The sequence below is a fragment of the Varroa jacobsoni genome, unplaced genomic scaffold (genome assembly GCF_002532875.2).
Source record: "Varroa jacobsoni isolate VJ856 unplaced genomic scaffold, vjacob_1.0 contig01012, whole genome shotgun sequence".
Taxonomy (NCBI): domain Eukaryota; kingdom Metazoa; phylum Arthropoda; class Arachnida; order Mesostigmata; family Varroidae; genus Varroa; species Varroa jacobsoni.
In genome coordinates, this window is record NW_019214568.1 from 50476 (window position 1) to 63440 (window position 12965).

The 12965-nt window shown below is 39.6% G+C and overlaps 1 protein-coding gene and 1 long non-coding RNA gene across 8 annotated transcripts in view; one reads left to right on the forward strand and one right to left on the reverse strand.

Moving 5' to 3' along the window:
* Window positions 1-12965, forward strand: part of LOC111271779 (uncharacterized) — a 41892-nt gene that overhangs the window by 22153 nt on the left and 6774 nt on the right. For 2 of the 4 annotated variants that reach the window (XM_086973040.1, XM_086973036.1), the window contains exons 2-3: window positions 8454-8630; window positions 8805-9293. The gene's annotated coding sequence lies outside the window, so the exon portion shown is untranslated. Of the gene's footprint in view, window positions 1-8453; window positions 8631-8804; window positions 9294-12028; window positions 12340-12965 lie in introns of those variants that run through there. The other 2 variants (XM_086973041.1, XM_086973039.1) reach the window with 2 other exon arrangements.
* LOC111271782 (uncharacterized) lies at window positions 3185-8435 on the reverse strand. Of its 4 annotated transcripts, none has more exons than XR_002687088.1 (3): window positions 7913-8435; window positions 6921-7036; window positions 3185-6141 (listed from the first exon to the last, which is right to left on the reverse strand). It is a non-coding gene; the product is annotated as an uncharacterized LOC111271782 (long non-coding RNA). The 4 variants fall into 4 exon arrangements; XR_002687087.1 differs by having other exon boundaries at window positions 3185-6773; XR_015315465.1 differs by having other exon boundaries at window positions 3185-7036; window positions 8134-8435.

Here is a 12965-nt window from a genome sequence, read left to right on the forward strand (position 1 = left end):
TCCTATTATACGAACATAATAGACGGGATAAAGAAGCAAAGACTGACACCTTATCAATCAGCCTCCGCTAGATACTGCGGCTGATATTCTTTTCAATCCTTTTTTTTTTTTGCATGCACTGATTCCGATTATAAATTAGGTCACTTTAAAAAAAGTTCAGTTCAAGGGTACCCAGGTGATTAAATGATCTAGCAGTTTCATTGATAGCATTTCTCAGTACTGTAAACGGACATCTGTTGGCCTGCCTGCATCGATCCTGGCTATTCCTTAATTCCTGTGCCTATTTTATAAGTGTAAGCATCTGCGAGTATCTATTCGTTTTATCCAGATCCTACTATGTCCTTTCGACCAATTTTTACCACCTCAACTGATATCCCCGCCGTAGCTATTCGGGCGTGACTGAATAATTCACGCTTCCTCGAAGCCCGGTCTTTTGTCTTTTGGCAATTGATGATAGAATGTTGTTTTTATACAGACACACAGATGTGTACTTTCTAGACAGAGAGCTTTTTACACGATAAAGACACCAGTCTAGCTTGAATCATATCCTGTTTGAGTGTTTACCATAGATCTGAACAGCGCGTGAAATGGTAAAAGCGGATAAAATACTTGCAGCCAATACGGTTCGACTAAAATAATTTCAATTGAAGGAATATTTGATTCAATAAGTGTTTTTCTGCATTAGCCGAACTTCAGGTCAACTTCATGAACATACACTAAACGCCGTTGTTCCGTGTAAAATTTGCTGGAATTGTTGAAAATGAGCTTCCAGCTTTTAAGAAAGGCATTGACAATATTCTGCTTAGAGCTAGTAATTAATTGTATTACCGCGAGATGCACGGTTGACATAAACTTGTTTTGCTGACTGTTGAGTGAACGCCATTTCTAACCGTAACGCATCTATTATATATCTGTAAGGACATACAGCAGTACATTACATTCTTCCGGGATTGCAAAACCTAAAACGTTTCAGCTCTGTTACTTATTCGCTTGATACCAGAATCTTGTTTGTGTTAATCAGAAAAAATCGACTACAAAGCTGAAACTTTGATAAAGGGAATTTGTCGTTGATTCTTGTCAGACAGTTGTTGTTTGCTCCGATGATTCTGAATACGTAACACAGCTGACAGAAATGAATCTCTATGCCAATCTCTTTTAGCGTGGATGGGCCAGACTATATTTCTTGAACGATTTCGTTCAGCCCAATGCTGGGCTCTGGCGCCGATTCGGTCAAATTGTAAAATCGTTATTGGGCACAAAGGCGGTCTGTATGCTTGTGTATGTGCGATATCAATAATCGTTTGGTAAAGGGAAAACGGTTGTCTTCGTCTGGCCTGAGGCTTAGCGCGAGCCAGATTTGGCTTGGAATCGAGCACATCGTGTATGGCTCCCACCATATGTGCCTAACTAAAGTAACTCCTGTCGTGCGTTTGTATGTTGTCCTTTGGACTCTATAGTTTGTTGCCAGTCTATCTATGTGGCCTAGCTCTTAAAGGGCATCGGCAAGCGAGCTTTACGGTTACTGGCAAATGACGGTTAGCTTAGACGTTCTGGGAGCACCTCTGTGTTAGCATACGCGTCGTTCACCGCGACGAAACTACACCTTCTCATTGAGTTGAACAAATCTTGAAGTACTGCAGCAAAGTTTTGGAAAGAGAAAGTCGCACATAGAAACATTCAGCGATAGCAAAACATACCGTAGCAGCTATAGGCATACTGTACGTGACGTATACGTTGGCGTAGCCCCTTTACCCTTGTCCCGTCGCTTGCGGTAAACGTCGGGACTAGCTTCGTCTAGCGTCAGCTGGCCGCCATAGAATTCTGAACGATGGCTATATCACTAGCGGCTGGTAACGGCTGGCAAACTGTCGTCACCAGGAAGGCGTTGGTAACCTTCAGTCCTGACAAATGATGTAAAAGGAATAGAACAAAGCGAATGAACGGTCCGAAAGCTGCGGTACTGAGACAATAGACAAAGAGCGCGAATAGTTCGAGAACATTGGCTATTCAGTAGGGGAAAGCCATGCCGGATAATGGCCCTAAACCGTTGGAGAAGTGTTGTCATGCCACTTTTAGCCGTTCATAGAAGAAAACAGCACAGCTGGTGAACACTGTACATTGACCAGACAGACAAAGTACTACAGTTATTACATGGGACGTTTGTACGCCTGCTTATTTTACAACTTCCTAAGGAAACGCATTTAAGAAACGCGGGTGCGTTTATAATGGCGGATGATCAAATCTTATGAATATAACCAAAAGTGTTCTAAAAAACGATAGTTGGATGACAATCTAAGTAACCAGACCTATTACACGTTCACTGGAATAATACGTATAGGTAACAAAGAATATAGGAGGGTTGAAAACAGTAGAGGAGGTACTTTTTACTGGTTAATATACAGTTTATGTTAGTTGTTGGATTTTATCTGTAGCTTAGGGAGATTCTACAAAGTAAGAACACATTAAATTTGATACAAAATATTCTCCTTACCGGAATAGCATATGTCGTCAATGTTACTTTTAGAAGATAAATTCGGCGCCTTCCTACATACGCCGCAGAATTTCACATGTCATAATTGTGGGACTGGGTCATTTTCTCTGTTACGCTCTACTGATTCGGAATTCAAACTTTATCCTTGATTAAGTCCTGATTGTTCGTTTGCCAGACTCCTCCTGAAGGCGGTATACAAGTCGAATTCTCTAGCGAATTTGAAATCCCGCTGGCAAACTATGTAGGCGAAATCGTCTTCCAAAGAACTGTAGACTATTTAATCATTGAATCAGTGACGAAAATTAAAGACTTCAGACAATGGAAACACCGAGATCAAATATAAAATTTGACAGTCTATACTAAGCTTTCTAAGCTAAAGTGTTTCGTTAGTGGTTATTATTATTATTATTTTTTTTAATTAGATTTGGTTCGTCCAATTTTTTACTTAGGCCCATGTGTCACCATACTTGGGTAACCAATGTTGCTGAAATAAAGACTGTATCTGAGACCTTAAATGAAGAGATTTCTCACGCACGTTAGTGTTGTGCTATAGAAAAAAAAAGAGTAAATAAAGGTGTATCTGCTACCAATATATATATAAAATCATTGATTTTAGGTTTATGTTTTTTATTAGCGCAACTGAGACTTTTCTAATAGCCAATCAATCATCTTAGTTGACTACAACCACATCTGTGCAATGTATAGAAACGTGAGGATCTCTTTTATTAAAAGTAGTGATATGCTATATCTAATGTGGTCCGAATTTATTTCCTTCAGCTACGTCCGAAATGACACGTATTTGGCAATCAGCTCACATCTGATACTTCGTAGTTCCTAGGCATACTTTAACTTGAATTGTACATCAACTTAAGTGCAATATAGTGTCTGCCTTTTGTGCGTCGAAAAAGGATCTCGCCAAAAAAGCCAAACACTGATCTTCTATCTGCGCTTTTCCTCTTCCGTAAACCGGGCTGATCATATGAGGGAAAGACGTGACCCTATACCCAATGACTAATCACCATAGGTCACGTGCTCGACAGCAGTCACTCTGAACACGAACCGCAGAATACTATACTAAGTTATACAGTGCTCAATTCAGCTAAAGACCCAAGTTTCAGCATAAAACCTAAAAAAAAAAAATATTAAAAAAAAAACAAAAGAAAGGATGTCAAAGGAGCGCCGTTTGCTTAGTCTCAATCTGAGGTTCTGGGAAAAATACCAATCGATAATTGCAACACTGTGATGAAGTACTACGAGTATACTGCGATCTAATGAAGTTCCAGCTATCGAGGGTTTTCAGGGTACCTTTCTGATGTGATGAGTTATCAAAAGAGTTCTCCCCGATTAGCTGTAGCCTTACAATCGCTTTGCTGAATAAAAACAAGAATATTGATATTAAGTCATTTGCAAGCGTGGCTCTTATTAGCATTAGAGAATGGCGAACGCTGTATATTTTACGCGAACAACGACACTGATGATATGGAAAACAGAACTAAACAAGCGGATTGTGGGTGCATAGTTTTGCTGACTGCGTACTTGCAAAACGTATAGGAAATCCGCCAGCATCTGAGTACAATCGATTTATAAGGCAAATTGCAAGCCACATGTCTTTTATGCTACATCTGTATGCATCGTAAATAAGATCTGCGCTATTCCCCGGTACTATGAGCGAAATTCCTTTCGGTTGTAACCAAGTGCCCCATCTTAACAATGGAAAACTTTTTTTCTTTTTCTCATTTTTCGATGACTTTAGATGAAGTTCCCTAGGTAACCACATAGCTATTTAACATTTCGGTTCAACTTTTCAAATACCATTCGTATCTCGTGCGCACGGTAACTTGTCATGAGGAATAAAACCGGTACATGTAGATCCAATTAGAATTTGGTACCGTATTTACCGTAACCTGACAGCCACGAAGTCCCCGCTAGCATTACGTCTATTGCGTTATCATGGCGTATGTACCAGTTGAGTCAACGTGAATTTCTTCTCCAACTTGGCATGTTAGTTACCGGTTGCTAACTAACTCTCTTTGGCCAGTAAAAGCATCTTTCAGGCAGTGCGGCCCCTGATGAGGATGTTGGCTTACAACGTAGTTCGCTTCTATCCCGTCGCACTTTCTCCGGACGGTGTAAGCTCTGTTATGTTTCCCGAGTGGGTCTCTTCCTAGAAGCGGGTTGCGTCCCCTCTTCTCTCCTACCATCTTGCCGCTGCCCTTGCCGCACAATATAATCCGATAAAACTTGTTATCCGTGGCCTGTGTGGCCTGCTTATTGTTGAACGTCTGTAGCGACTGTCTGCATGAGTGTATTTGTACAAAAAGAAGGTGGGATCTTGCCGCAAAAGTGGATCGGGAAGTCTAAGGAGTAGCACTATAAAAAGAATGTAGAGGAAGACGATAGGCAATTAATGGTCGCTTGGTTGCAGTCTATGCCGGTGGAGTCCGGGAAACTCTGTAGTCCGGGGAATCGGGAGTTGGCCTGTAGTCCCTTTGTAGATGGCTGCTTATCCGATATTGGCGACATTCGATTATCCAACTAGCTGACGGTCATAGTCGTCTAAACGGGAGTAACGGTGGCAAAAACGGACAGTCTCTTCTTGATACCGCGAAGTGACAGATATGCTGTCGTAGTGGTATGACCAACAAGCTATTGGTAAATATTGCTTAGATACCTATCACTTGAGATGCAATGTTACGGGCATGTAATAGTATAAAAGGCTTGAAATACTTTTCTGAGGCACGCACCGTTCCAAGTAAACGTGGACGTGCTCAATGTCTCATAATTTATAGTGCTGGACAGTTCTTAAAGTAAACGTTTATCAGGAATTCGTCAAAAATCACTTTCTATTATCAAATGGATACGTTTTGTATCGCCATAATATATGCCCTAACGTCTGCATGCCGATTCATATCAGTCCCCAAAAAATAATTAACATAATAAAAAGTTAATAGCTATTTCTTACTTATAGCTATATAGCTTATTACAGCTAGTTATGTACACTTATAGCTAATTCACTTGAAGAAGCACACGGAGATCAAGAAGTTTTAGTGATGAAAAGTGTCCAACGAATGAAATGTTATCGAAACTTGAATATTAGGCACATTTTTAAAATGAAGTGAAACCAACTTTCCAGATTCCTGTCTACTTAACTTACCATTTTCCTTAGTTCAGTCAGCAATTGCCTATTAAAAATATAGTTTAAATTTCAGTTGACGTATTCCGAATTCATACAACGGACTTGGATATTATAAAAGTACATAGTAAATTATTACATATGGAGCAGTTTTTTGCCTCGAAGCTTTGTACGATATTCTGAATTATTTTTGAAATTTTTATAAGACTTTGCTGCACAATTACTTTTAAAACACCGATGTTTTTTGTGGTGAACCGAATTTGCTCGAAGATTAACTACTCCCACAGAAGAAGATAAGGCTCATTTGTTTGTTCTGTTCTGGTGAGTTTAAGGACTCCGAACAAGTGTCTTGCAATGTTGCAAAAAGAAAGAATGTTACACACCTCAAAAACAGTATGACCAAAGCAACGGCCAGCGACGACTGACCGCTTCATCAAAAGCAGATTGACGTTTTCTTTTACTTTTTAGCATTTTCTTCACTTCTCTGTCCGGTAGAAGACATCGGACATCGCTCAAACTAAAAATATAACAATTTCAACGACAAAGAAAATGTAATCATAGCGTTAGTCGATGACCCCTACCTTTGTTCCCCTGAGTGGCCCTTGCTTGAAATGTAAGACTAGATGAAAACGACTTGTTATGTTGCCCTATTGCATTTTCGGATTGATCCTTACAAGTTTGCTTATTCTGCATTTTATTCAATCTACGATGCGCTGGAATACAAAAGCGCAGTGGGAGTTCGTAGAGGTACCTCTCCTTTCTTACTAATAGATATAGTACCATTGTACGTCAACAGGAAATTTATCATTTGAGAGAAACGTAGATTATACGATTTGAATTTTCCATATTTCCACACTTGGCAATTTGCAATTGGGATTTTTTTTATTCCCTTTCGAATGCAACGTTTTCAAGTTGTTCAGATTTGTTAACAGGACCTATATCTGACGAGCTCATTTATATGGTGTTTATCTATACCCATTGATCTATTCTGCCTTGATTAGTTCATCTGCTAGCCAAATCCTGTTTCGCGTCCGTGCGAGAAGTCTTTTGATAATATGAATGGACTATAGTTATTATCCATGGAAGGTTATCTTGAACCTACAAGGCACGAAGCGAAAGCAGCTCATCACTTGCTATCCAGGATCGGGTCTGAGTCACCGAAAAAGGAAGAGACACAAGTGGATTAGATGGTTGTTGGTTTGCTCGCTCGCCGCGTGCAACAGCATTCAGTGAGTAACACTGATGCAATCGGATGCTTCCTCAACGAGTCAAAGAATGAGGTGAGACGCCACTTACCTTACTTCACTGATCAAAGGCGTCCGACAGGTGGCTGCAGATCGCTCACAACTCATCATTCTCCTGCTTTGTTGATCAGGGTGAGTCAGCAGTGTAAGCTATATCACCAGAGGGGACTATGAAACGAGCATATTGAGCAATTACGATTCTGTGGATGCTTCCAGATTTTTTTGTCTATGTACCTGACTTATGATTGGGAAGTTAGGCTGTCCAGGCCGCCGTCGTATATTCCCTATATTTACACCTGTTCGATTACACTAATTAGCTGTAGTTCTAATTAGTCAAGCTTCGTGACAGTGCTCCGTGGGTTAGCTGTCGAAGTTCGTGTGTCTTAAGGACGAGGCGGACTGAGATCTACGGCGAACTTCGCAGGGCTCACTGTGTAACTTAGAAGCCTCACCTCTACCGTTTATGGAACGCTAATGTATTTCCAGACATTGAACACATTCGTGAGAATAAAATTTATATTGACGTTGCAAAAAAAAGTCAATAAATCCAGACACCAATTTTGCAACCCGTATCAATCTTTTTACGAAATGTATGTACATACTGATCAAATAAAATTAAATCCTCCTTTATAAAACGGAGCAAAGTTCAGGTAATTTTATTGAAATGTCTTCGTTCATTTTCGTCAGAGTCGAAGGCTTTAGAACAAGACAAATAAAAAGTAGGTCGTTCTCTCGTTAATTTAACTAAGACTTTATACGGACTGCTTATCAGCAAAATATGGCTTAAGCTAATAGAAAAGTTTTATTTTTTACTAGACGGCCTAAATCGATGCTTCAGCCATAGGTTTACCGAGTCAACTAGAAGCACGTAAGAGAAATTACACATCTTCATTTCACCCTGCCATTTAAACTTTGTTTCATACAAATAATCAGTTGGGAAGTTATAAAGAAGACCTGCTTACATCGATATAAATGTAAAAATGCGAACTTTTCGAACTAGCAACAAACATTAGTATAGAAATTGTTGAAACACGATAAACCCACCTCTTCACGCACAACTCAGCCAACACGAAACTCAAAGCTCATCATACACTTATTGTCCACACTGATTATACATGTATATATAGAAATTCTCTGTTGTCCAATAAAATGGCGATTAGACAATAATCTGTAAGTATAGCCACGCTAGATTTAAATCTACTGCAAATAATCCTTTTCATAAGTTTGACATTGCGAAGATGAAGGTACAAACTAAACGAAATTACCGTTAACGTTAGATTATGCATCACATTTTTCCAAATTGAATTCAGTATAGTTTTTATCCCTTCAATGAGATAGAATTGTTATTAAGAATTCTTAAGGAGGTTTGCTTTCTTTTTAGGTCGTAATATACGTATAGGTGTTGAATGTGGCCGTTCATTTGTATTTAGCCGAGCCAACACTGCTAAGAAATACACTGTCATGTTTTTGTTCGTTTAGTCCGCGTTCTGCATAGCAACGAACAATGTATCGTATGATGTTAACTTCATTATCATGATCTTCATTAATTATGAAGATCTTCATTAACTTCATTAATTATGATCAGGTACTGTGGACAGGAACCACTGCAACGCCCGATGCTGTGTACCGTCGTAGTCTGCAACGGCGCGTGACTGCTGTAGTGTTGGCGTTTACCAACGTCAAGCTAATCGTCTGCAAAAAGGCGGGCTGTCCTGTTGATCTAGAAGGTACTACCGGGCTTCCCAAGCATGCGCATATACATGTGAGTGTTTCTCAGAATATATAGGACCCGTACAGTTTTGACGATCGTCCCCTTATCCTACAACTATATCATGTCAGGATGGAAGATTCTAGGTAGCTGCATAGAAGCAACATAGAGCTAAATTTAGCGTTTCTATAATTCGACTGACGAAAAAACTTTGTCATGGGATTTTAGACAATAGTAGGGCACGGTGATTCAGAGACCCAGATGCTGTTCGCTTCAGTGCTGTAATCTCATAAAGAGCGTCATCGTTATAAGCAGTCCGATCGTCATTTTCGTCCTCGCCGTGTCTATTGCGCCTCCCTTCTCGAAGCCGCTACCATATACCCTTACCCCTATCGAATTGACAGAAAGAGAAGTCCCCAAGAGTGGGGCCATATTGTAATACTCTCCTACGACTCTTCCAAGCGACTACGGTCTGGCTAACTGAGATCATTTCAAAGCTCTGGTTCGGCCACAGGGCTCGATTCTGTTGAATTGAACGAACATTAATGCCAGTGGAAGTGAACCCGTGCACTTTCCTTCTTCTTATCTTCCTGTTTTTCGCGGCATCTAAATGCACCATAGCGTGCCCGCTGTTTCCTACCCAGCAAATAACAATCGCTGCTCATCTCTTTAATTTCCGGCGGACGACCTTAGATCATCGGCGGTTACTCTAAACAGGTACGTCGTTTTTGTACTGCGGAGTTTAGCTCGTTTCTAAACAAATAGAAAAATGTGTACATTGAGAACAGGTATAAGCCAGTGATAGCCAAATATGTGCTCTGAGTGACGTACGTGTTCAAAAAGTATTGTGATTTCTGAAACCCTTGGGTCTATCCTGTACAATGTCTCTTAGAGTGCGAGTGGAGTATCGTAGTAGAAATGCGCGCTTTTTCCCCGTGATACGTGCTACGGTGCTAACAATGAAATGGCTACATCTTTCGTTTATCAATTGTTTCCGATTTAGAACAGTAAATGACCATGCTGATTAGGTAATCAGCTAACATTAGAACTTGATAATTTTCTGATCTCAGCATTGGTATCATCGTGACATGAATTATAAAATAAGACATTTCACACCACGCGCGAATTAGAGCATGATGACGCCCAAATGACTTGCAAAAAATGATTCGTCTCCACAACGATAAACCAAATTTTTTCGCCTAAATTTTTCGATAAAGCGTGCTTTTTTCGTGAAAGTTTTACTACTAATGCGTTTTTGTATATCCATGCAATTGCTCGAACTCAAAAAACAAAGGTGGGAACTGCAGTCAAAGCCCGACAAACAGCGTTCGCGCAAACCAAATAGTACCGCTTAAGCAATAACCAACTTCGTACAAAGATCCCTACTTATCGTTTTCATTGTCCCGCGCACATAACACACTTGCTTTACATACTCCCGCGAATAGATCTACTTTCATTTGGACAACCTCTTTAGACAAAGATATATGCATGTCTTAAATTGTCATTTAATGTCCGTCAAATGTATTTCTTCTCATTTCTCGTTTGTTGGGGGATGTTGTTATATAGCATTGTCATAATTTTTCTTAGATCATAAAATTCTAGCGTGAACCTAGTCCTATATACTGCGCATATCCTAAATTGCCACAGCCGCATGTTGATCTCGGCGGAAGGCACATAGAAACTGGTGAAAAGTGTGCCATCCAATGAACTTACGTTTGAAATCCGAACTTGTAGAAATTTTCAGATCCAAACAAAACGATGAAGCTAGGCTTGCAAAACAAAAAAAAAAGTTTTCCAGCGCTATTTATTAACCATAAGCAAAAAAAAAAATAGAAAAGGAAGCCATAGATAATAACTTATGCGTTTATTATAATGGGACCGGTCTTTGAGCTATGCTTTTTCTTCATAGCAAACATAGGGTTATCTAAGGTGAGAGAAAAATCAACATCAGTCCTTATAAGGTTTGAGCCTTACGTGGCCCTATCCTTCCATTTCGTTACTCAACAAACGAAACTAGCGTACTGGTAAGCTGGCTTGCTCCTGTTGTAGATATTTCCTTTTAAGTCACGTTCACCCTCCGATAGTTATCTGGTTCTCCACTTCTATTGCCATCGCTCTTTAACGGTAGCCATTGGAAACATCCCAGCGTATCAAGACACGAGCTCTGAAAAAGATTGTGCATACAGGAGATCTCTTTGGCTATCTTAGCTTTGCCGCCTCTTTCGATCTTGGTACGAATGCAGCCCCATTGAAGCGCGACTGCTTGTCCTGGACCTGTCGCCCGTGATTCAGACAGCGACCAACGTGAGCCTCTTATGCCCACATCTGTTTAGGCCTCAAAGGGATCTCGGAGGAAACGCTCTACCCATGAATCAGTGACGGTCTCTTACACGACAGCTTTTAATAAGCGAAACGTGAAAAAGAGGTATACTGTTAAACATTGTTGAGAACAGCTAGGCAAGGAGCGCCGACGTTTCAAACTAATTCTGATTAGGAAATAATTGCGGCTACATTATAGCTAGTGTATTTAAGCCTTTGAAAGGGGATACAGTGGAAAAAGTAAACGTATAATTAGTAACCTGTACGAAGTCTTATTAATTGTGTGTTAATTTTTTTTATTAAAGTACACATTCTAAAACATTAGAAGAGCAAGTCTGTAACTCTAATGCTAGTAAGAATAAGTGACCATTCATACAAATTATATCGCACAGTTGTGCATACTAATGATGCCTGTAGTGGACCTGAAGCCGCGTCGTGAATCGCGTTCCATGAGTAGCTCACCTTTAAGCCTGCTAACTATACCTGCGTGTGTGATCGCTAAGCGAAAGTTTCGACTTTTTCTACGGACTTGCACTTAAAATATCTCTGTAGTAAGCCATTTAGATCATTTGTGTTCTTCTCACACGGTACTTAAGCACACCTCGATACTCAACAACGTAGATATATATGCAAGATATTGATGTTCTCTATGTTTCGTAGTATTACTTCTATAAATCCCTTCCCAAATAGAATATATCCCTTCAATTGCCGGCTCATGTGATATATACAAATTACAATATTTTCTTTTCAAACAAATATGCCAGTATACAATGGTACTTGGAACATATTTAGCTTTTACGATCATGGGCTGAACAACACGCATTATTTATAAAATAAATTTATATTAATAGATGAACTTTTTTGAATTTGCAATTAGAAAATTCATTTGGTTGAATCATTGGTTTTCTATAATCATCTGCATATTTGCTCTATTCCAACTGATTTTGTCAGATTCAACCCAAAAACTAAGCGTCTGCTATCGCATCGCCCACCAAATTGGCCATGCGCACACGAGAAGCATAGTAGTGTAGACAACAATAAACGTATATACTATATAAATAAAGCGACCTTAAATGACTGTTTTTGCAGATGCGCGAATAACCGCTGAAGGTGTTTCAGTTTCCTAGGTAATTAGAAGGCTTTGGTCGAAGAATAAGAGGCGCTATGCTTCCAATTGGGGGGAGCATACACCGCACAATGCCGTGTCCCTGCTTTGACGAAATCCTAAGCAGGATTCAAAGGGATCAAAGGGATTCAAACAGGATCGAAAGACGTCGTGGATGGATTCAGTTTATACATTGACAGTTCCTCGTGAAATCAGTGCACGTTTTCGCTTGTCGCTCATTTTTGAGCAGAGGATCCGAAGTACTTACAACGCACGCTCACGAACGACCTTTTTGTGGCTCCTTAAATCAAGCGTGATAACGAGCGAAAGGAGTATACCGTAAGTGGGGATCCATAGTAGAAAACTGCTGTCTCGCAAATAATGTTGAAAGAATTTAAGGTTTTACCTTAAGTAAAAATAAATTCTACCAGTCACTGAAACAGATAGATAAAACTAATATATATAGAAGTCGGCAAAAGGATGAGGATAGGCTACAGTCGACAGTATCGTTTTCAAATAGTTAAAACGGCGGAAAGAGATAGACTTACCTGCTCTTAGATTCCGCTATGGTGCATTGAAGATAACAGATAAAAAGTATATGTTGTCAGATATTTTTTTGCCTCGAGGTAAATTTACAGCCACGTTTACAGGAATCGACTACAGATGTTTTCAGAACTCGGTTCGGATACTCGCGTAATGTATACGAAACCAAAGAAAGAATGGGAAAAAGGTATTCTTAAGGGACATATACGCATAAAATCGCCGCGATAATTCTCCAAAAAAGGTCTACAAATAAAAAATATTTACGAATATATGAAGCCGAACCTATCTATATTCCATAGTCACCGTGGTGGCAGTATACAGGAATAATGGCTATTTCAATGCAATGTTGAGCTATAAATGTTAAATTAGGCATTTCATTACAAATTGCTAAAAATGGTTTTATAAAGATAGAAGAAATGGAA